Consider the following 26120-nt stretch of genomic DNA (forward strand, 5'->3'; position numbering starts at 1 on the left):
TTTGTTGTTTTTTATATACATCAAACTAATCCAGATATTTTAATTATGTATTCAATAAAAACAGGTGATAGGAATTATCGTACATACAGTATGCAACTACATATAGTGACCACTGTATTAATTATTTCAACATACAGATATAAAATTAACCAGCAGTGGGTACAGGACGGTGGCAAGGAGTGAGGGCAGATGGAACACCGAACCAGCAGGGCCCAATGGGCATAAGATCGACCAGCCAGTGAGGAGACAATCAAAGAATAGACTAGCTAGATAATAAGAATATTTGTATATATACACATAAATGTTATTCTAAAGAAAAGATTTGAAGCTAATATACTCATTGAGGCCAGGATATTTGACCACATTCAATAAATATATCCATCTGGTCTCCATCTGAAGCAAGGAGTTGTCAATATTACCTCCCCTGGCATGAGAAGGGATATGCCCAAGGGCCGCAAACTTGACAACATGAGGGTCAAAGTTATGCTCTGTGGCCACATGCCTATTCAGGGCTGTGGTGGTTAAGTGTTTATATAGAGGTGCAATGTGATCCTTAATACGTTTAAGGAATGGACGCTTAGTCTTCCCTACATAGAAACAGCCACACTGGCAAAGAGCCAGATACAGGACACCAATTGTTTTACACGTAACTCTATGTTTCAAACGGTGTATCCTACCATTTGGAAGGGGAATATTCTTAGAGTTAAAGATAAATGGGCAGAAATCGCATGTACCGCATGAAAAAGTGCCGGCATTTGAATAATCAAGGGGGCCTCGTATCTCATGATGACTGTGAACAAGCATGTCTCTCATAGATGGGGCCCGTCTGTAAGTGATTTCTGGGTATGATTTGAGAAATTTTTTAATGGTATTATCAGCCATCAGAAGTGGCCAATATTTTTGAAAGATCCCTCTCATTTGGCCATGCTGTTTTGATAATTGGGTAATAATCCTAACAGAGTTATTGATTTTTGAGGATTTAGTAGAATGAATGAGATCATGTCTATTCCGTTTGATGACTCTGTTGAAGGACCTCCTCAGCAGGGAGCAACTGTATAGACGCCGACGATGCCTCTCATACAGGTCATTAGCTGCCTGGTGAAAATCTGAATCCAAGGTACAATTCCTCCTAAGTCTAAGGTATTGACTATAGGGTATACTGTCTAATAAAGGCTGGGGATGTGCACTAGCTGCATGTAGGATCGTATTGCCCGATGAGGGCTTACGATATCATGATGAATGTAAAGTTCCATCACAATCTAAATGTATTTGTAAATCCAAAAAATTTATCTTAGTTTGGCTGCATTCTATTGTAAAACTCAGGTTAAAGGTATTCACAGCCAGCAAATCCATCAGCCGCGAAAGATCCTCTCGACTACCCGACCATAAAATGAAAACATCATCTATATACCTGTACCAGGCTATAATTTGAGAAAGCAAGTCTGACATGGATTCTTGAGAAAACAAATCCCTCTCCCACCCCCCCAGGTACAGGTTGGCATATGAGGGGGCGCATTTGGTCCCCATAGCCACACCCTGCACCTGGAGGAAGTGGGAGGAACCAAACATGAAAACATTTCTAGTCAAGATAAACTCAAGTAACCGAAGGACAAACTGGCTGTAACCATCAAAAGATGGTCCTCGCTCCAGGAGATGGGTACGGATCACGTCCATACCTTTAACATGTGGAATTGAGTTGTATAAACATTCAACGTCTAAAGCAACTAGCCACGTATTGGGAGGGACCTGCTTTCCATCAATATGGCGTAACATGTCTATGGTATCCTGCACATAAGAGAATAAAGCTGTCACATGGGGTAAAATCCTTTATCATTAAAAAGCAGTCCTTGAGGTGCCCCTGATGACGTCACTTATGACAAAATGTGTTGGATTGAGCTACGCACACATGCTACCACGCATGCACGGTCGATGTTGCCCATTTTGCTTCCTGGATTAACGATCTGCTGTATCTACACAACTGCTTTTTAAAGCTTTCATCTGAGTGTTGACTTCTCCTGTTTTAATAAATCAGCCCATACGGTATTATGCTATGTTGGCTAACTCTTCACTTTCATGCCTGGTGATCTGAGTCCATTCCAGTGGGATAACTACATACGGATGGGTAGCTTCCATTTATCCAGTTCCTTGATGCTATTCATTCTGAATACAAGGGAGGACTTTCCAGTGATCGGGATCTCTGACTCTGTGTATTGAAAGGAAAGCACATTTAACCACTCTTATCAGGGGGTCACACACCTCATGGTAAGCGCGTGTCAAATCACTGGCTGGTGACACCTCTGACACCACTTTTACGGCATGTGGGATTCTTCATCTTGAGTGCTTTGAAGTACCTACATGGAATTGCTATCTACGTGGCCTTTATTGAATTTATTACCATTTTTCATTTATTAATTAGCACTGCACTATTGATTTTCTATTTATGATTGTTCGGTGTCTGGACATTGTGCATAGCTGCTGTCGCCGCTTATTATTATGTATGTTACACTTATTCATTACTTATCATGTATGCACTTAACATGAAAAAAATGATCTGAGCCTAGGTCCACTTTAAAATAACATGTACCAGCTTACTTAATATTTACATTAATATTATACAGTTGATTCTCAAATAACCATTTTATGCATAGTTCACTTTTTATACTAAAATATTCCGTATGTCTATAACTACAAGACCTCTAGCTAGCAAATTAAAGTTTAATCCAAAAAAAAATTGCCAATTCTAGTTCTGTGTAATAAATTAATAATTTCCTCTGGCATGATCATTACCATTCTGCTCCCACCGGAAGCATTATCTGAACAATCTCTTCACAAAAGTTACAAGGAAAGGATAATGTTAAGGGTGACCAAAGATGTCCAGTTTAGGATTAACCAGGTGACTTGCCACCAAACTCCCCAGGGATCTAATAGAGAATATTTTGTTACTTGGGTGACAAACAATAGCAATGCACACACAGCTTCTAACATCTTTTCTAATTTCTTTTTTAGAAAAGGAAATAGTTCGAGCTGGATGCTTCAATGTAATTTTTATGATTTTATTTCCACGAGGAATCCTTGTGCTGCCTATTTCTATTTCTTATTTCATCTTCACAAGGGATGCTTGTATTGGACCGCTTAGATCTAAACTTTTTTGTTTTGCTTTATGCATTACTAACCAGTAAATTATATATATAAAAAAAATATAAATTATAAATTATAAATTATAAATTATATATATATATATATATATATATATATATATATATATATATATATATATATATATATATATATATATATATATATATGTATATATATATATATGTATATATATATATATGTATATATATATATATATATACATATATATATATATATATATATATATATATATATTTCATTTTTTTTTTTAATCTGAATTATATGTGATGGATCAGAACACAATAGTCTAAGTTGGTGAAGTAAAATTAGAAAAATATATACATAAAACTATTTTTCAGAAATAAAAAACTGATAATTGGCATGTGCGTATGTATTCACCCCCCTTTGTTATGAAGCCCATAAAAAGCTCTGGTGCAACCAATTACCTTCAGAAGTCACATAATTAGTGAAAGGATGTCCACCTGTGTGCAATGATCTGTCATTACATAGACACACCTTTTTGAAAGGCCCCAGAGGCTGCAACACCTAAGCAAGAGGCACCACTAACCAAACACTGCCATGAAGACCAAGGAACTCTCCAAACAAGTAAGGGACAATGTTGTTGAGAAGTACAAGTCAGGGTTAGATTATAAAAAAAATATCCAAATATTTGATGATCCCTAGGAGCACCATCAAATCTATCATAACCAAATGGAAAGAACATGGCACAACAGCAAACCTGCCAAGAGACGGCCGCACACCAAAAATCATGGACTGGGCAAGGAGGGCATTAATCAGAGAGGCAGCACAGAGACCTAAGGTAACCCTGGAGGAGCTGCGGAGTTCCACAGCAGAGACTGGAATATCTGTACATAGGATGACAATTAGCCGCACACTCCATAGAGTTGGGCTTTATGGCAGAGTGGCCAGAAGAAAGCCATTACTTTCAGCAAAAAACAAAATGGCACGTTTTGAGTTTGCGAAAAGGCATGCGGGAGACTCCTAACATGTATGGAGGAAGGTGCTCTGGTCTGATGAGACTAAAATTGAACTTTTTGGCCATCAAAGAAAACGCTATGTCTGGCGCAAACCCAACACATCACATCACCCAAAGAACACCATCCCCACAGTGAAACATGGTGGTGGCAGCATCATACTGTGGGGATGTTTTCCAGCAGTTGGGACTGGAAAACGGGTCAGAGTTGAGGGAAAGATGGATGGTGCTAATTACAGGGATATTCTTGAGCAAAACCTGTACTACTCTGTGTGTGATTTGAGGCTTGGACGGAGGTTCACCTTCCAGCAGGACAATGACCCCAAACACATTGCTAAAGCAACACGTGAGTGGTTTAAGAGGAAACATGTAAATGTGTTGGAATGGCCTAGTCAAAGCCCAGACCTCAATCCAATAGAAAATCTGTGGTCAGACTTAAAGATTGCTGTTCACAAGCGCAAACCATCCAACTTGAAGGAGCTGGAGCAGTTTTGCAAGGAGGAATGGGCAAAAATCCCAGTGAGAAGATGTGGCAAGCTCATAGAGGCTTATCCAAAGCAACTTGGAGCTGTGATAGCCGCAAAAGGTGGCTCTACAAAATATTGACTTTAGGGGGGTGAATAGTTATGCACATTGACTTTTTCTGTTATTTTGTCCTATTTGTTGTTTGCTTCACAATAAAAAAAAAACAACTTCAAAGTTGTGGGCATGTTCTGTAAATTAAATGATACAAATCCTCAAACAATCCATGTTAATTTCAGGTTGTGAGGCAACAAAACACGGAAAATGCTAAGGGGGTGAATACTTTTGCAAGGCACTGTATGTGATTCTACACTTCTAGGTTTTAGGCGTGAGTGCGTGCTGCTGCCGGTGGCTTGCTCCGGCTGGGATTTTACACAGCCAGAGCTGATCAGCGGGTCCCACAGAGCCGGTGTCCGCTAGGACCCGCTGATTGTTCGGTACACTGACGGAATGCCAGTCTGCCTATGTAAATAAGGCAGATTGTCATTATGTCAGTAGAGAAGACATGGATCCTGTGTTTCTGTATAGCAGAAACACCTATCCATGTCTTCCAGTAGTAAAAGCACCTCCCCCACTACACTGAAACATTAGCTAGGCACACAGTTAATCCTTTGATTGCCCCTGATGTTAACTTCTTCCCTGCCAGTGTCATTAGTACAGTGACTGAATAATTTTAGCAAATGGTCCCCATGTCAATGGTCCCCAAAAAAGTGTCAAAAGTGTCAGTTAGTCTCCGATTTGTCCACTGCAATATTGCAGTCCCGCTATAAGTCACTGATTGCGACCATAACAAGAAAAAAAAATCAATAAACAAAAACTATAAAAATATTCCATAGTTTGTAGACGCTATACCTTTTGCGCAAACCAATCAATATACGCTTATTGGGGTTTTTTTTTACCAAAAAAATGTAGCAGAATACATATTGGCCTAAATTGATTAAGAAATTTGATTTTATAAAAAATTTTATTGGATGTGTTTTTGAGCAGAAAGTAAAAAATGTTGTTTTCTTTTTCAAAATTGTCGGTTGCTCTTTGTTTCTAGCCCAAAAAATAAAAACTGCAGAGGTGATCAAATGCAACCAAAAGAAAGCTCTATTTGTGGGGAAAAAAACATACATTGTACTTGGGTAAGAAAAGAGTTCCAGAACATCTTTGTCACAGTATACAGCAAGATATCTAACTCTTGAATATACAAGCGGGCAAAGAAATCAGTAGTAATTCAAATTACAGTACAGTACTGTGGGTATAAATATAGAACCTCAGCTCTGTTATCACAACTTGACCAGTATACAAGTTACAGTACCTCACAAAAGTGAGTACACCCCTCACATTTTTGTAAATATTTTATTATATCTTTTCATGTGACAACACTGAAGAAATGACACTTTGCTACAATGTAAAGTAGTGAGTGTACAGCTTGTATATCGGTAAATTTGCTGTCCCCTCAAAATAACTCAGCACTCAGCCATTAATGTCTAAACCGTTGGCAACAAAAGTGAGTACACCCCTAAGGGAAAATGTCTAAATTGGGCCCAATTAGCCATTTTCCCTCTCCGGTGTCATGTGACTTGTTAGTGTTACAAGGTCTCAGGTGTGAATAGGGAGCAGGTGTGTTAAATTTGGTGTTATAGCTCTCACTCTCTCATAATGGTCACTGGAAGTTTAACACCTCATGGCAAAGAACTTTCTGAGGATCTGAAAAAAAGAATTGTTGCTCTACATAAAGATGGCCTAGGCTATAAAAATGATTGCCAAGACCCTGAAACTGAGATGAAGCATGGTGGCCAAGACCATATAGAGGTTTAACAGGACGGGTTCCACTCAGAACAGGCCTCGCATGGTCAACCAAAGAAGTTGAGTGCACATGCTCAGCATCATATCCAGAGGTTGTCTTTGCGAAATAGATGTATGAGTACTACCAGCATTGCTGCAGAGGTTGAAGGGGTGGAGGGGGTCAGCCTGTCGGTGCTCAAACCATACGCCGCACACTGCATCAAATTGGTATGCATGGCTGTCGTCCCAGAAGGAAGCCTCTTCTAAAGATGATGCATAAGAAAGCCCGCAAACAGTTTGCTGAAGACAAGCAGACTAAGGACATGGATTATTGGAGCTATGTCCTGTGATCTGATGAGACCAAGATAAACTTATTTGGTTCAGATGGTGTCAAACTTGTGTGACGGCAACCAGGTGAAGGTAAGGAGTACAAAGACAAGTGTGTCTTGCCTACAGTCAAGCATGGTGGTGGGAGTGCCATGGTCTGGGGCTGCATGAGTGCTGCTGGCACTGGGGAGCTACAGTTCATTGAAGGAACCATGAATGCCAACATGTACTGTGACATACTGAAGCAGAGCATGATTCCCTTCCTTCAGAGACTGGGCCGCAGGGCAGTATTCCAACATGATAACAACCCCAAACACACCTCCAAGATGACCACTGCCTTGCTAAAGAAGCTAGGGTAAACGTGATGGACTGGCTAAGCATGTCTCCAGACCTAAACCCTATTGAGAATCTGTGGGTCATCCTCAAATGGAAGGTGGAGGAGCGCAAGGTCTCTAACATCCACCAGCTCCGTGATGTCGTCATGGAGGAGTGGAAGAGGACTCCATTGGCAACCTGTGAAGCTCTGGTGAACTCCATGCCCAAGAGGGTTAAGGCAGTGCTGGAAAATAATGGTGGCCACACAAAATATTGACACTTTGGACCCAATTTGGACATTTTCACTTAGGGGTGTACTCACATTTGTTGCCAGCGGTTTAGACATTAATGGCTGTGTGTTGAGTTATTTTGAGGGGACAGCAAATTTACACTGTTATACAAGCTGTACAGTCGCTAAGTGTAATTTCTTCAGTGTTGTCACATGAAAAGATTTAAAAAAATATTTACGAAAATGTGAGGGGTGTATTCAGTTTTGTGAGATACTGTAGGTAATAAACAGCCATGCAATTAAACATACGGGGCGTAAAAGCGAACTTCAGGTAACATGGTGACTAGGCAATATGCCTGGGAATTCAACCTCAAACTTAAAATGGATGTAAAACCAGTACAATATTCTACTAGGTTATATCATACAGATCGGTAGCAGCCTGTAATGCAGGGTGCAGGGGTGCCTGACACATGGATTCCAACGGGGTTTATTTTTTTTTAAGCACATGATTAGAGCCAGAGGCTCTAATAGGCTTCAAAAAAGGGTGGACTCGGGGCACAGAGCACTGCACCCTGAGCCCACCCAGTTGTGTGACAATAGAAGAAGCGATCCTATTGGCCTAGGAGGAGGAGACGCATGGCCGCCATGATGCCTAGGAGGAGATGCAGGGGAAGCCACCGCCCATCGCCTGGAGGGAAGCGCAGCCCAAGCCATAGATGGGGTAAGTGCAGGCTTGGTAACCAACCGGAGGGTGGGGTGGAGGTGCGGGTCATACCGACCGTATCAGCCACCACTGATAAAGATATTTTCTGTGCTTACATTCTATAATGTGTACTAAAACAATATAAAAACTCCATCTAAATTCTTTTACAATAAAGTGCTCAGCGCTTTGTAATAAAGTGTCAAAAAGTACAACAACAAAGTGTTCAGTTAATATTTCGTGCCTCTGGTCATGCAATAATAAAGTGCTCAAAGTTTTTTAACTGCTCTGTTTCATGCAAACCCTCTCTCCGTGTCTCCACCTCCACAGCACCAAGAACTCACCAGAGAGTATGACCACTTCTATCAAAAGCGCATTAGACAGCACTTTTCCCTGCAAAGGGATTCACACCCTATGAATCTCGCACCACTTTCCCTCATTATATCCCATTAAACACTGACCACAGGGAAAGACAAGACGGTCCACATAGGATAAAATTCTCTCATTTTAACACCGCATAAAATAGAAACAATAGTACACTCGCATTTTGTTGTGCTATGTTCCAACACTAGGATGTACAGTATAATGCTTAAACCTGTATAGTGAGCAGCTCCACTTTCTCCTCTCCAATGCATTTCATCACAAGACATCTTTAAGGAGCGATATGGTAACCATATCTCCAGCTATGCTTACAACATCCTTAACCCTTTCTTGCTCTAGCTACAGACCTAATACCACACCTAACTTGCTATCTACTTAAAAAGACAAATGCTGCCTTCCTCAAACTTGCTACCTACTTAAAAAGACAAATGCTACCTTGCTCAAACACATACCTAGTCACTTATCTTTATGTGCTCTAGTTACCAACATGTTAGCTCCTTAGTAACAGAGGGTAAAACAAATGCTAATGCCTGAACACAATTTTGCAACTTCAACTGTGTTAGTAAAACTGTTCATTTCATTACAACTACATTGTGTACCCTAATGGATTGTACCTTGTTTTTTTTCAGGACAAATTTGGCTTTCTTTTCAAGGTAAATGGTAACAGATATTTACTGACTTTTTTATTATCTAAGGAAAACTGTCCCAAAATAGTAAAATACTTTTAAAAATGTAGCTGTAGCTTTCTTGCTATTACCATAATTTACCACCAAAGAACAACCTAAAATAAATTCTCCTGCTCCTGACGATTGCAGTGAAACCACATATGTGTATGAAAGCTGTTTTTTGTACCTGTAGTAGGGTCCAGAAACAATAGCGCACATTTCGCTTTAATCCCATCTAAAAGACCAACACTGACTCTAATTTGAAAAAAATCCTTTTTTAAAGGATCATTTTAGCTTTTGGAATATGTTACATGTTCCACCCATATTTAGGGGGTGGAGCACCCCGAGCCCACCCAGTTGTGTGACAATAGTGAATGAATGTTCGCTATTGTCACACTGATCCTCCTCCCGGTCAATCAGGAAGCAGGTCGTGAGACCCATCACCCGATTGGCTGAAAGGACAGGTGATCCTATTGGCCACCTAGGAGGAGGAGGGAGGAGACACATGGCTGCCATGAGGAGACGCATGAGAAGCCGCCGCCCATCGCCCAGAGGGAAGCCCTTCCCACTTGATGGGGTAAGTGCATCTCCAGCCTCTCCCCCCTCCCTAGTGACAGCAGGTGGGCATCTTTCCTGGGCGCCTGCTGTCATTGATTGACACATCATTCATTCATAGTCCTCTGTGAATGGGAAACTACAATTTCTGAAAGCCTTTGTGACTGTCTGCTTGTAGTTTCATTGAACTACCATGGTGCTGTTGAGTGCTCTGGTAGTTCGTGCATTCTTCCTGTCAGTGTGTATCTGCCTGGCCATATGAGGTACGAGAAGACAGATACACTGAGAAGTCTGCAGGAGTCCTGCATGGCACCGGCGATCTGTTCATTGTAGGTGCAATGCTTTCCAGGCTCCAAGTAAAAAAATAAAATAAATACACATTTTTTTGCCTGCAAAAGATGTGCATTTATTATTTTTCTTTCTTTTCAATAGATTTTTATTTTTTTCCCAGATAAGAAATACAAAAGTACAAAAGTGTACATAATTTAACCCAATACATGAACACGGATAGGATTACAACATAACAGTTATCACATAAAATAATGAAACAGAGTAAAGTCAGAGACTCCCAGTCATAACTCCCAGAACAGCCCTCACATGAAGTTCTTGCAACTAAAAATCTGTATCAAGAAACAGAAGAACCATGAGAAGGAGAGGGTAAAGAAGTAAACCTGAGAGGGTTATCCACTGAAAAACACAGCAACTCAAAAGTATCCAGTATTCAGCCCCTGGAACCTGGAATGCTCCTCAAGACAGTTGACATCGTATAGAAGCTTAAACATAACAAAAACCCTCTTCCCGCCTCAACAGGGCAATAACACATAGAAATTCTGCCAGATAGAATAATTAACAAAGAAGAAAGAGAGCAGGAAAAGAGATGCAGCAAGAAAGGAAGAAGAACACGGCAAACAGCAGCTCGCCCAACACCAACCCCTGAGAGCAATAGCAAAAAGTCACTATGTAGGTTGTAAATATTGTATCCACAGTGACCAGACACTATCACGTACCTGTTATTAGAGCCTGAAATGATGAGGAAGTCTTCTCTTACACCTCTGACTCGGGGCCCCTGGTAGTGTGAGCAGAAGGTGGAGGAGTGGCACGAGTGCCTGTAGGTCTTGCCAGTAGCAGAGCTTGTATCCATGCCAGGCAGGAGAGGTCATCAGTAGTCTTCAGTGAAGCAGGTGACTGGGAGACAGCTGGAGGATGGCAGACTGAAGCAGGCTTGTACTGGCGACAGCAGACAGGTGAGGCATGCACTGGTAGTAGACCGTAAAACAGCAGGCACAGCAGGATGTGTCAGGAAGTAGAGTCAGGCAAGCCGGGTCATACACTGGCAGGATGGATCAGGTACAGAGGAGCAGGCAATAGCATGGTCTGGGTACAAGCTGGATCAGGAGCCAATCGATGGAATAGAAGCTAATGGAGCAGACAGAAGCGGAGGTCAAGGACAAGCTAGGGTCAGTCCAGGCTGAGTTCAAAAGAGTGGTCAGAGAAGCCGAGTCAGCAACTAGAACCAGGATACAGGATAACAAGAACACAGGATGCAGGGAAGGCTGAAAGACAAAGCAGCACTGATCCTATGCACTGGCTGAGTTTAAATAGCCCGTTTGATGCCAGCGCGCTAGTATACCATGCGCATGTGCATCAGCCAGTGCCCAATTCTTGCGAGCATGAGAGGGAACATGTTTTAGCCTGTGCACAGAAGGCCTTTCCTTACAGACACTCTCAAAATGTTGTTGTTTATCCTGGAGCACACTGGGGATTTTTTCATGCACCATTATCCAATTAAGTTTACTCTAGTCTTTTTTTTAGGTAAAAATAACCATGTTATATTCACCTGCCCTGTGTAGTGGATTTGCACAAAGCAGCCTGGATCCTCCTCTTCTCAGGTCCTTCTATGGTGCTCCTGGCCCCTCCATCCTGTTGAGTGCCCCACAGCAAGCAGCTTGCTATGGGGGCACCTGAGCCGAGTCACAGCTCCCTGTGTCCATTCAGTCACAGAGCCCTGGCCCAGCCCTGCCCTGCCCCCTTTTATCTTCTCATTGGCTGACTAACTTTGATTGACAGCAGCGGGAGCCAATTGCATCTCCGCAAATGAGTCCCGGGCAGTTGAGACATTCCTATAACATCGCTGGATCTAGAGGGGGCTCAGGTAAGTATTAGAGGGGCTGAGGGGGGCTGCTGCACACAGAAGCCTTTTTATCTTAATGCATAGAATGCATTAAGATAAAAAGCCTTCTCACTTTACAATCACTTTAACTATATTAACCTATAATGGACTGCCCCATGCAGATATACTGCAGCAGGGTGACCCTCCTGCACAAAATCACATACCTGTATGTGATTTTTGCACTGGGTCTGGGGCGCACGTGCACCATCAGCGACCCGATGTGCTTGGACACAGTGGGAGCCAATCAGTGGGTCCGGCAGACACGATGTCCACCGGGACATGCTGATCATTCTCAGGAGAGTCAGAACAGCGGTCTGCCATGTTTAGGGGAAAATGGGGATACTGTGTTCCTACTAAGCAGGAACATGGATCTCTGTCTTCCCCCAGTCAAAGCATTCTCCACACAGTTAGAAAGCACTCCCTAGGAGCACATTTAACCCTTTGATTGCCCCTAAAGTTTCATAGTTGGTAAGGTTGAAAAAAGACCGTCCATCAAGTCCAACCTGTATGTGTGGGCTTTTATGTCAATATTACATTGTATATCCCTGTATGTTGTGGTTGTTTAGGTCCCTATCTAATCATTTTTTAAAATTATCTATTTCTATATATACTGGGATAGCCTAAAATAGATCTTGTGAGGTGTGCAGTATATATGAACCCCCCTTCCAGTGTGGGTGGTCCCACAGCTAATAGATATATCCCACTGCACATATATTTTTAGGATTAATGACAACCAACAAGTGTCGCACAGTTTACTAGCTCCTACAGCATCTGGAAAGGAAGCCAGAGGCTATATTCCATACTGTGCATTTATTTATAACCATATAACAATGTGATGATATATATATATATATAGTACTATCCTGATCTGATACCATATGCATAATTGACATATATTACACTTGCATAGAACGAAACAAATATAGTAGCCTAGGAAGTCCAACAGTTAAAACTTCAACATGTATTGCAACAGTCCCATATATTGATGTTATATGATTTATTCAGGTTCCCACAGGTGACTTTGGTGCTGCAACAATTTGTCAGGTGACTCTCGTGCTCCCCCTTTGATTGCTTACTCACCAGCTCCCAGAACCCCAAAAGGGGTATGATGCTTTTATGGTGTAGTACTCTGGGTCACTTCATTTGTTGTTCCGTCTGCCAGATAGTTCTGTTGTAGTCAGCTACCAGGACCCACACCGGGGTAGTCCACCTGTGTTGGGGGATGGGTCGCCTTGCTCCTAGTTTTTGTGCTGGATGTCTCCTATGCTTTCCAATCCTTGAAGGTGTAGCTTCCCCTCATATATTATAAGAAAAGAGAGCTTCCATAGCGTGATACAGTTTGACCACTTTATTTATTAAAAGCATCATACCCCTTTTGGGGTTCTGGGAGCTGGTGAGTAAGCAATCAAAGGGGGAGCACGAGAGTCACCTGACAAATTGTTGCAGCACCAAAGTCACCTGTGGGAACCTGAATAAATCATATAACATCAATATATGGGACTGTTGCAATACATGTTGAAGTTTTAACTGGTGGACTTCCTAGGCTACTATATTTGTTTCGTTCTATGCAAGTGTAATATATGTCAATTATGCATATGGTATCAGATCAGGATAGTACTATATATATATATATCATCACATTGTTATATGGTTATAAATAAATGCACAGTATGGAATATAGCCTCTGGCTTCCTTTCCAGATGCTGTAGGAGCTAGTAAACTGTGCGACACTTGTTGGTTGTCATTAATCCTAAAAATATATGTGCAGTGGGATATATCTATTAGCTGTGGGACCACCCACACTGGAAGGGGGGTTCATATATACTGCACACCTCACAAGATCTATTTTAGGCTATCCCAGTATATATAGAAATAACTATATTTAGGTAGCGCCAATATACCCAAATTTCTCATTCTTGTACTTTGGCAAAGTACCTTATTAGGGACTTTGTGTAAGGGAGGCAGCAACCTGAATTTCTGAACCTATACACGGATCCTAAAGCGCAGTGTTGTCTTATACATATTAAAATTATCTATGCTCCCTGCTGAAACCACAGCTTGTGGAAGAGAATTCCACTTTCTTACCACTTTTACCATAAAGAACCTTCTACGCTGTTTCCGGTTAAATCACTTTTCCTCTAATTTTGGTGAATGGCCGCGAGTCTTTTTAAATGCCCTTTTTAAAAGTTTTATCCCTATTGTGGGGTCACCAGTACGGTATCTGTACATTGAAATCATATCCCCTCTCAAGCATCTCTTCTCCAGAGAGAATAAGTTCAGTGCTTGTAATCTTTCCTCATAACTAAGGTTCTCCAGTCCCTTTGCTAGCTTTAGATAAACAGAAGAAAAATTGCGCATAGGAAAAATGGGTGAGCAGTCAACACTCCACCAGAAACAAAGTGAAGCACCAAATATAAAAATGAATAGTGTAGTGCTCAAAAGTGGTAAAATAAATAAAATAAAAACTGAAATAAACCACTGTGACAATTGATATAGGGAAAAAAACATAGCATATCAGTCCATTTTGATTAAATATACCATGACAGTGTGAATAACCATCAACACAAGTATAAAGTCTAAATGATAAATCTTGAAAAAAGTATGTGATCATGAAGTGCAGTCAAGGAAAGTAAGGTTGGCATGCTCACCAGATGGGGTGGACACCTTTACTAGCTTTGTTGCCCTTCTCTGGACTCTCTCCATTTCCAGCACATTCTTCCTGGGGACTGGAGCCCAGAACTGGACGACATACTCCATGTGCGGCCAGACCAGAGTCTTGTAGAGTGGGATAATGATAATTTTCCCCTTCCCTGCCAGTGTCATTCAGTGTCATTCCCTGCTATGGTAACCCCTTCCCTGCCAGTGTCATTAGTACAGTGACAGTGCATTTTTTTTTTACAACTGATCACTGTATTAGCGTCACTGGTTCCCAAAAAGTGTCACTTATATGTCAGATTTGTATGCCGCAATGTCGAAGTCCAGCTAAAAATCACTGATCGTGGTGGCCATTACTAGTTAAAAAAAAAAAATTCAATAACTATATCCCATAGCTTGTAGACACTATAACTTTTGCACAAACCAATCAATATATGCTTTTTGTGATTTTTTTAAGCAAAAATATGTAGCAGAATACATATTGGCCTAAATTGATGAAGAAATTAGATTTTTTAAATTTTTTTATTGGGTATGTTTTATAGCATAAAGTAAAAAAATATTGTTTTTTTTTTCAAAATTGTTGGTCTTTTTTTGTTTCAAACGCAAAAAATGAAAACCGCAGAGGTGATCAAATACCACCAAAAGAAAGCTCTATTTGTGGGAAAAAAAGGACATGAATTTTATTTGGGTACAGCGTCACTTGAACGCGCAATTGTCAGTTAAAATAACGCAGTGCCATATCTCAAAACATGGCCTGGTCATGAAGGGGGGTAAACCTTCCGTGGCTGACGTGGTTAATGTCTATTACAGGATTCTTCTAAGAAGTAGCTATTGCAATTTTTGTTCAAGTTTTAAACCTCGTACACACGATCAGATTTTCCGCAGACAAAACCTCGGACTTTTATCCGAATGCGTGTGCCTGGATTTTGTCTTGCATACAAACGGTAGACAATTGTCAGCCAACAAACACAAACGTACTGACATACTAAACGTACTATGAGCCCAAAAAGAGGAAGTTCAATTGTAAGGCACCACCCTTTGTGCTCCTTCTGCTAATTTTGTGTTAGTAGAAGTTTGGTAAGTGTTGATTTGCGCTTTTAATTTCGCACTTTTCAGTACGTTTCTGAACGGCCGTTCGTCAACCAGACATGTTGTGGAATTGGAGGAGATAATGTGTTAATTATTATTGGCCTTGGAGTTATTGCTTTGACCCAAGTACACTCCAGGAACAGGAGGAGGAGCATTTCTTGGACCAAAAATTGGTTGCTTTATTAATTGTGACCAATTATGTCATATGCCTTTGCTGCGGGAGCTCCAGGAGAATAATCCAGATGATTTTCAGAATTATCTCTGGATGACGGACCCCTGCTTTCACCAACGCTTGGCATTGTTGACCCCCTATATTAAGAAGCAGGACACATGCATGAGGCTTTTATTTTATTTTTTGGTTGAATAATGATTTGATTTGGTATATTTTTTATATTTTTGGATGCACAGAATGCACTTTTTGGTTAAGTTCTATTGGCAAATATCATGTCTAATTTTATCTGTTTTCTTTTTTTAATGCACAATAAAAAAATTGTGGAGAATAATACTTGGCTACCTGTTTTACTTCAAATGACAGTTTGGGAGTAGGCAGTTACATTTAAAAAAATACAATGTAAAATTAACAAGGGACACCAACATAGTTGTATCTTTGATCTTAAAAACTACGGGATAATGGTGTTGTGGTAACTTACACCAAAAAAAAAAAATAACAAGCATAATAATATTATTCTTGATATCACTAGAAAAAAAAAGCCTTTGAAAATGTGTTTGCAATAACTCCATCAGTATCACCAGCAAAACAGCTTCATTATTATCCCATTTTTTCAAAACTGTTGGTCTTTTTTTGTTTATAGCGCAAAAACTAAAAACCGCAGATGTGATCAAATACCACCAAAAGAAATCTCTATTTGTGGGAAAAAAGGACATCAATTTTATTTGGGTACAGCATCACTTAAAAGCGCAATTGTCAGTTAAAGTAACGCAGTGCCGTATGGCAAAAAATGGCCCGGTCATGAAGGGTTACCTTCCGTGGCTGACGTGGTTAATGTCTATTACAGGATTCTTCCAAGAAGTAGCTATTGCGATTTTTTGTTTAAGTTTTAGTTTAAAGAGGAAGTAAACCCTGGTGGGTTTTACTTCCTATTTATTTCCCTGCAAAGGTAAAGCATAGAGGCTACTCTGCACCACAGAGTAGCCCATTATGTGTCACTTAGCTAAAAAGGAAGCCTGCAATGTCATCGCTGTCCCCACTAGCAGTGAGCATCCATCTTCACCCATCTTCCATCCAGGGCCATGAACTCCAGCTCTGTGACTGGCCGGAGTCACGTGACGTCACTCCCGCACATGCGCGCAGGAGCTGCCAGTCACACATGACCCCCTTTAGAAACGGCACGATCAGCCCTTTCTAAAGTGCGCATGCGCCATAGACATCGGCGCATGGCTGTATTTGAAATATCTCCTAAACCGTGGAGGTTTAGGAGATATTTCCAGCACCTACAGGTAAGCCTTAATATAGGCTTACTTGTAGGTAAAAGTGGTTGTACAGGGTGTACAACCACCTAAAGACCTAGTCGTCCTTCATTAGAATCAACACACCCAAACAGAGCATGTGTTTACACTTTGTTAGCTGATAACTTTCTGTTTCTGATGCATACTTATCTGTTACATTGTTCTCAGCTATCATTGAGAACAACAGAAACCCCTACTGTACACCGTTATGTTATGGAGAAGAGAAGTGAAAGGTAATAATAAAGGGATAAAATAGCCTGAACAAAAACAAATGATGCTGACACTTCAAAGGACTGGTAAGCTGCAATATGTAAAATACTTCTTCTTGGGTTTAAATCCAATTTAACTATACAAACACTGCATTAATTTAAGCAACCCAATGCATAGATCCACTATTTTAGCATCTAATAGGGGCTTATTCATGAGATTATGATAAAGTTTTCTTTGAAAAACATCATCATTTTTAGTGTGGGGCATGCAAGCGACCAGCTACAATGCTGAGCACAGCGACAATACTTTGAAGCAAATTCTTGTTCACCCTATATTAGACATATGCTTGCTCGAATAACTTAACATAGTAAGCTTGAGTTTTACTGGCGTACATTTGCATGTTGCTTATGATTAATTCTGTTGGAAATCAATGAAAAAAAATATTCTTACTCTATGACTAACAGAATACCAGCTGACAAGCTATAATTAGATTTTCAAAAAAGCTTTTGATAAGCTCTTTCTCTTAGGCTCTCTATAAAATGAAACTGTAATGGACCAGAAAGTAAAATCCATAAATAGCAGTGGTTTAGGGATACAGGAGAAGTCCGTTGTACAAAGAATGGCATCTTGATGCATTGTAAATGTAGAGTAAGTAGTTGGCACCTGGTAGAAATTAAATATTTTACATATATTATCCTGTTGTTATTGTATATGATTTATACTGATGTTCAGCATATATAATCTAAAAGGCAGGTTAGGGTGACATATGCAATCTTGCTTTTTCAAAGCTCTATTGAGAAAATGAAGTATAACGTGTTACATTGATTCTGGGATACAATAGATTGGTATTATAGGAAGAATTTACTTGAAGCTACAGTGAGCAGCTTCATTTTTATCTCTCTTCAGAAAGGCTTATTAGTTTTTCAAAACACGCAGATTTGATTGACTGTATTCATTACAGAATAATAGCTACTTAATGTTCACCATATACCTTGACAGACTGTCCATCTGCCAAAGCAAACACACTCTATATAGATTTGCTTGGCCATTATGAAAGCAGTGACGCTCCATTGTACACGGAAGCAGCTCATTTGATAATGACAGAGATAACAATGAAATGTAACTATTGTACCTTTTGCTTTTGAGAACCTTGTATGAATGACGACATGCAGTCTGGTGACACAAAGAATGAAAACTTGAAAGGCATGGATAATACACTCACATAGTGAAGATTAACACTTTTCTTATCATAGTTTGTAGCAAAGTCTTATTTTAGCTGAAAAGCAAGACATTGCTTCATAAATATCTAGGAGGTTGAACATGCTGGTTTAGGAATGGAGGTTGACTGACCTGAGGATAACTCTAGGCCAATGCTTATTTCCCTATAACTATAAACCATCCATTTTTTTGCTTCCACCCATATCTGTCCCTGCAAACATTGCTGATCCATGATACCGTGGCTAGTTTACGTATCTCTGTCAGCCCGCAGTCTCTCCCTCTCCCCCTCCCTCCCTGCCTGTCGGCTTGGGAGTCTCTGTGTGTGAGCTATTTCCTTCCCGCCCCTCCCCTCCTACCACTATTTCACTGTGGTTGTAAAGTCACTAATAACAAATCCTGGAATCCCCTGCTGCTGTGAGGTAACATGATCTCCCAGCACTCTCCTTCCCCAATCTAAGAACTACAGTGGGATATTCTGCTCTGACATCAGTCGGGAGAAGAGGAGGAGAGCAGCAGGTCACGTTTACACACAGCGGTGCCCTGAGATAAGGTATTTCACTGCATAATTTTTTTAAAAAACAGACACTGTGCAGTGTATCTTGCTGTAACAGAGGGGATTCCAGGATTTGTGATGAGTGATTTTACAGCCACAGTGGAATAGCGGTGGGAGGGGAGGGGCGGGAAGGAGATAGCTCACACACAGACTCCTGAGCTGACAGGCAGGGAGGGAGGGGCAGAGGGGGAGAGACTGCGGGCTGACAGAGGTATGTAAACTGACCACGGTATCATGGATCAGCAGCCATGATTACCATGGTCAGCACCCTAAGGGGGACACAGAACCAGGCAGGATCAACCAGGTATTTTACAGCATAGAGAGGAACAAATGACACTGCACAATCACTGTGCAGTATACCCTGCTTTAAAGGAACAGGATCATTTTTTTTCTTTTAGGATTACAACCACTTTAAAGCAGAACTATGCTTTAAAATGAAAAAAATGCCAGCAGGTGGACTTTTGTCCTGCAAAAAACACACATGGGGTAATTTACTAAAATTGGAGAGTGCAAAATCTGGTACAGCCCTGCATAGAAACCAATCAGCTTCCAGGTTTTTTGGGGGTTTTTTTCTGTCAAAGCTGAATTGAACAAGCGGAAGTTAGAAGCTGAGTGGCTACCAAGTACAGCTGCACCAGATTATACACTTTGCAGTTTTTGTAAATAAACCCCACTATGTCCCTTCTGCAAAAAAGAAAAAAAAAAACTTTCTTTTTTGCCTGTTTGCAATCTTTTTAAAAGATTGTAATTTTAAAAACTGGAAGTTTTTTTTTCCCTGCAAGGTAAAGTCATAATGTGCTAGCATGCATCGCATACTAGCACATTATGTGAAACTTACCTTAAAAACAAAGCTGTTCCAGTGCCCCATTGTCAGCACTGCAGGGGCTTCCATCTTCATCGTCTTACTTCCAGGTAAGCTGGCTCCGACTCTGTGACTGGCTGGAGTCATGGAAAAGCGGTCCATGAGATTTCCTGTGGCTGTGTGGCTATGTGGAACTCTGCAGGCTGTGGTGCAAAGATCTTGGGGGAAGTGAGGACAGTAAACATGCATAGCTCCCAACTGTCCCTGATTTCGAGGGACTGTTCCTGATTTTGAAAAATGTACCTCTTTCGTCCTCATTTGTTCTTTTATTTTGGTCTAATCTATATAGTTGTATTTAAAAAATGTTATCTTTCAAAAAGTGTTTCCCAAATCATCCGATTTCTAAATTGCAGCATTTGTAAATTTCAAAAGCCAATATAAAGGAATAGTAGTGGTAGAAAAAAGCACTTGTGGCTTTAACTAATTTTTTTGTATATTTCTCCTTTAAGGGGATGTGGCAGGGCTGTGTCCTATACCTACATGCTTTTGCTAACAGATGTCCCTCATTCCCTTCTCAAAAAGTTGGGAGGTATGAACATGTGATATTGGGGGGGGGGGTTGCGTAGGGTGGGGAAGGGGCATATTTAAAAGATAAATGTAATAAATGGCTACAACGCAATTGATTACTTAGCAAAAATAATCTTTTCTGTTGAATAAACTGAAGCTTTAATTACTTCAAGCATCCAAGCATGTACAAGCAAAAATCTTTTTGTTTTCATTTTCCTAACACATGACAGGTTCAGTTTGTTTGCAAAGCTAAGTGAACAATCACTTTGAAAAGTGAATAGTTCATTTCCTAAGTGAGTAGTCTCCCTTCCTTTAGTATATCAACCCACTGAGTCTTTTCCTTGTCAAAAGAAGTTTATTGAGTATACAATGCTATAAAGATACATAAAGTAAGTTTACAAGGATCTATAAAGTAAGCTCATTGTTTTACAGTAGGGTTTATATAGGTAAATATCATGAAATTTCAAATATTAAACATTGGGTTCACGTAAACCTAAATTAAAGATATATATCATTTCCTTAGTTACTTTTGTAGGTATTTAAATGATTTATACCTACTATACATATTGTTTACAAGTAGAGTGTATATAGGTCAAATAAATTCTGATAATGAGCTTTAATCGTAAGGTGGAGAAAAGGAAAGAGAAAGAAGAAAAAGGGTTGAAAGGTAGAGGTATGGTCCACAAGGTTGTCCCGCTCGTCAGTTTATTATTCTTTTTAGTTCTATTTGAAGCCTTAGAATGGGTGTCTCTGTAAGTCATTTAATCTGTTACCATGGCAACAGGACAGAGTCATTGAAGTTTGACAGGAACTGTTGTTTTATCCAAGGATGCCAAAGTTTTTCAAATTTTGGAATTTGATTTTGATCGATGGCTACCATCTTAGCATGGGACATTGTATTATTCATTCTGTGAATTGTTTCTGCTAGTACCAATGTAGGAGATTTCCATGCCTTGGCCACTGTTTGTTTTGTAGCCGTTATTAGTTGGATCATTAGTTTGAATTGAGAGAGTGTTAACGATTCCGATTTTAGATTAAGTAAAGTTAAATATGGATCTGGTTGTATTATTTTTTTAAATATTTTAGATGCAATCATGAAGACTTCCTTCCAGAAGGTTTGGATTACTGGGCACGTCCACCATATGTGTAAATATGTGCCTATTTCTGGGCATCCTCGAAAACAAAGAGCTGAGGTATTAGGTGAATATTTTGCCACTCTAGCGGGTACAAGGTACCAGCGAGTTAGGACTTTATAATTTGTCTCCAGTGCTAAGATGTTGGGTGAAGATGACTTAGATGTGAGCCATATGTTAGACCAGTCCGTGTCTTCTAAAGTTCGTCCCAGGTCCTCCTCCCACCTCTGAACGTAAGAGGGTCTATTAAGATTTACTACTCCATATAATTGATTATAAAGTGATGAAATTGTACCTTTAGCAAATGGATCTTTTGTACAGATTGATTCAAAAATGGATAATTGGGATAATGGTGTATCCCCCTTTAGGAATGGTGTATAGAAATTTTTGATTTGGAGATATCTAAATATCTCAGAGTTTGGTAGATCATATTTTTCTCTAAGCGATGGGAATGAAAGGAATGATTTAGATGCTATGAAGTCATTTAGTGTCTGAATGCCTGATGTTGTCCAAGCTTTAAAAGAATTTGGGTAGATCCATGCCGGATAAAAGGCCGGATTTCTGATAAAAGAAAGGAGAGGATTGTGTGGAGATTGTAACTGATATTTGGTTTTTAGTTTATCCCAGAGAGATAAGAAGTGTTTAGTTATGGGATTATGAATTTTAAAGCGGTCTTTAGGATCAAGCCATAATAAATTTGATATTAATAAAGGGTCATTTTCTGAAGCCTCTATAAATACCCATAATGGGATTTCCTGTTTTGCATGGTATTTGGACAGACTGGCCAAATGTGCTGCTCTGTAGTAGTTAGTAAAATTAGGGTATCCCAGGCCTCCTTTATTTTTGGGAAGATGTAGTGTGTGTATAGGTATACGTGGTTTAGAAGAGCCCCATATAAACGAAGTTGCTCTTTTTTGTACTATTCTCAAAAAATAGGAAGGAATTGGAATAGGGAGGACTCTGAATAGATAAAGCAATTTGGGTAGAATAGTCATTTTGATTGCATTAATCTTCCCCATACAGGATAAAGGAAGTTGCGACCATTGTTTTATTAGATTTGTGATCTGTCTTAATACAGGAGGATAATTGGTTGAGAATAAGTCAGAATGAGATGCTGTTAAATGAATTCCAAGATATGGGATTGATTTTTCTGCCCATGTGAATGGGAGTGCAGCCCTAACCGGGATCAATTCCATGTTTGTGAGTGAAATATTAAGCACTAGGCATTTCTTAGGATTAATCATAAGGCCGGATAGGGCTGCAAATCCATCAAGAGCTGGCATTAAGTTAGGACCAGAGACCTGTGGTGATGATAGAAAAAGTAATATATCATCTGCAAATATACATAATTTGTGTGTAATACCTCCTACTTCATTGCCAGTTATAGTTTGGTTTGTTCTGATGTATTGGGCCATGGGTTCGAGTATAAGGGCAAATAATAAGGGAGATAATGGGCAACCCTGTCGGGTACCTCTTTCGATATTAAAGGCTTCAGATTTGTATCCAGCATATTTTATATAGGCTTTGGGTTTATTATATAATGCTTTAATCCATGTTAAAAAGTGGGGTCCAAAACCCCATTTTTGTAATGAATATTGCATATATTGCTAGGATACTGTGTCAAATGCCCTCTTAATATCGAGAGATAGAAAACATAAAGGGATTTTCCGTTTTTTAGCAATATGTGCCAATAACACTGCCCTGCGTATATTATCGCCTGCCTGTCTATTTGGCATGAAGCCTACTTGATCTCTATGTATTAATTTTCCTATAATGCTATTGAGGCGTTTTGCTATTATTTTTGCTAATAATTTAATATCGAGGTTTAACAGAGAGATAGGCCGATAATTCACACAGGAAGTATCATCAGAAAGGGGTTTTGGGATCATACAAACAATTGCCATTAGTGTTTCTTGCCGAAAAGAATGTCCATCTAGAAGTTTGTTAAAAGTTTTAGTGAGAATGGGAGAGAGTATTTCTGAGAATCTTTTATAGTATAAAGCCGAGTAGCCGTCTGGGCCTGGTCTTTTGTTAAGTTTTAGGTCTTTTATGGCGTTAGCAACTTCATCTATAGTTATAGGCTCATCCAAACTGCTTTTTTGATTCTGAGATAACTCAGGTAAGGTTATTTTTGAGAAGAAGGATTCAGCCTCTGTAGGATTAAATTCATTGTTTGTCTTGTATAAAGTTGCGAGATGTGAGTGAAATTTATGGACTATTTTAACTGGATTACAAGTGTAAACATTTTTTGATAATTTCAAACGTATTGGTTTGAAAGATTTGTTAGTTGAATTTAATGCCCGAGCCAAATATGTACCTGGTTTGTTTGTATTCATGTAGAAATTGTGTTTGGAGCGTTTGAGGGATTTATCAACTGACTCAGTGAGAAATAGATCGTATTCCAATCTAGATTTTTCCAGATGAGATTTTGTACTCTGAGATGGATTATCTTGAAATGATATGTAGGCTGCATTAAAATTGAGTTCTAGTTTATTTGCAAGATTTTTGCGTTCCCGTTTAAATAGTGCCATTTGTCTTTGTATTGTACCACGCAAGACAGGCTTATGAGCTTCCCACAGTGTTATTGGGGAGATGTCTGTTGTATTATTAATTGATATGTATTCCTTTAAAGCTTGTTCAATGGCCATCTGATGTAGTGGGTGTTTGAGCATTATGTCCGGTAAGTACCACGTTGGGTTATGCGCTTTTGGTATGGCTGAGGCTATAGTAGTGTATACTGCATTATGGTCAGACCACGGAATCGGAATTATATCTGATGCAATAATTTCTGGTATCATTCCTATTGTTAGAAAAATATGATCTATTCTGGTGAAGGTTTGATGAGGGTGCGAGAAATAAGTGAATTTCTTTTTCATTGGGTTAATTTCTCTCCATGAATCTACCAGATTGTATTTGGAAAGAAGTTGAGAAAAAGGTAATCTAGAGGTTATTTTGGATGGTGTAAAAGGTGATTTATCTAGAAATGGGAGGAGGACCTGGTTCGAATCCCCACACATTATCACTGTTCCTATTTTGTGTGTATTAATCACTTGTAATATATGTGAGAGGAATGGTGTAGGTTGTTTGTTAGGAGCGTAGTAGGAAATCACTGTGATTGCTGTATCCATTATATAACCCATGAGTATCAGGTATCTACCTTCTGGGTCTTTAATTTCTGATGATAAGGTGAATGGTGTGGATCGGTGAAATGCAATTAGAGTTCCCCTTTGCTTGGTACAGGCAGAAGCCGTGTAAATTTGTTGATAAAAAGGAGAAATATATTTTGGAGTAGAATCTTTGGTGAAGTGTGTTTCTTGGAGGCATACTATGTGAGCCTTCTTGTTATGGAAAGTACGGAAGGCTTTGGTCCTTTTTTGAGGGACATTTATTCCCATTCAGGGAAAGTATATTCAGTGGTGCCATGGCAATAGATCAAATAGTTTTGACTTACTTTTTGTTATGCAGAGCTGACTGCGCAGATCAACCTGTGTGGACTGAAGAGATGAATAGATAGAAAAGAAACCAGTGAATTCTGGAGTAAAGAGTAAACAAAAAACATATGAGATTAGATGATACATTGTATAAATTATTTTTTGCAAGTAATCACAATTTACCCGTGAAAGAGAATAAATATCTCTCTCAGGGGAATAAGTGCCTTCGTCACACTCCCACATAATATGGTTGGGAGAATGAGGAGGGCTAATGGGGGTACACGGATCTTCCGCTTACAGGAGAGAAGTGCTATGTCAAAAGACATCAAAATGATGTTTCATTAATTGGAGTGCAGAATATAGTTTTTGTTGAAATTATTTATTCCAGGGTGGTTGTATATGGTTAGTCTTGCCCTAGGCTAAATAATTCAGTTAGAAAGGTACTGTTAATAACTTTGGTATTGATGAAGATAGTTTGAATTATTTTGGGATTTTAACCCTTTTAGAGTAAACAATTACATATTTTATTCATATGTAACTGTTTAGATATGTTAACTCATAAAATTGAGGTTGTATTGCTTCAGATTAGAATAAACAAAAACATAATTCTAGGAACTAGTTAGGTAATAATATATTTGTTTTAAGAAAAGAAAGAAAAAGCTTCCATTACTTCTGGATTATTGAACATATTTGTCCTAAAAAGTAATAAATCTATTATTATTACCTGATAATATATAACTGAACAAGAATTTCCTTATTTCACTTATATATTCTAAGGCTATATGAATCAGAAGTAATAAGAAATATAACTGGAATGTAACATGATCCCACACAGTGTGTGACTATCAGAATGCAGTTACATTCAGTTATAAATACAGGTTTTTTATAGAGAACCATCTCTTAGTATAATAAATGAAGAGATATCAGGAATTAGGATGTCAGTCCATTGAATCTTCTTGGTCCATGGATGATGTGGCATAACGGCCTCTTTTGTGAGAATGATGATTCCCATTTTGTTCTGAAATTTTCTGGGTGCTGCCTGAAGGTGAAGATGATGCCATTCTTCTGCGTGTGGAAGTGTTGCTGCTTGTGGGTTCTGTCAGATTTAATTTTAAAAGGGTTTGTTGTAGTTCATCTGCTGATCTGCTTCTGTAAATTGTACCTTGGTAGTTAAATCTGACTGAAAAGGGGAAGCCCCATTGATACATAATGTTGTGGCGTTGCAG

This window comes from Aquarana catesbeiana, linkage group LG04 (genome assembly GCF_042186555.1).
Source record: "Aquarana catesbeiana isolate 2022-GZ linkage group LG04, ASM4218655v1, whole genome shotgun sequence".
Classification (NCBI taxonomy): Eukaryota; Metazoa; Chordata; class Amphibia; order Anura; family Ranidae; genus Aquarana; species Aquarana catesbeiana.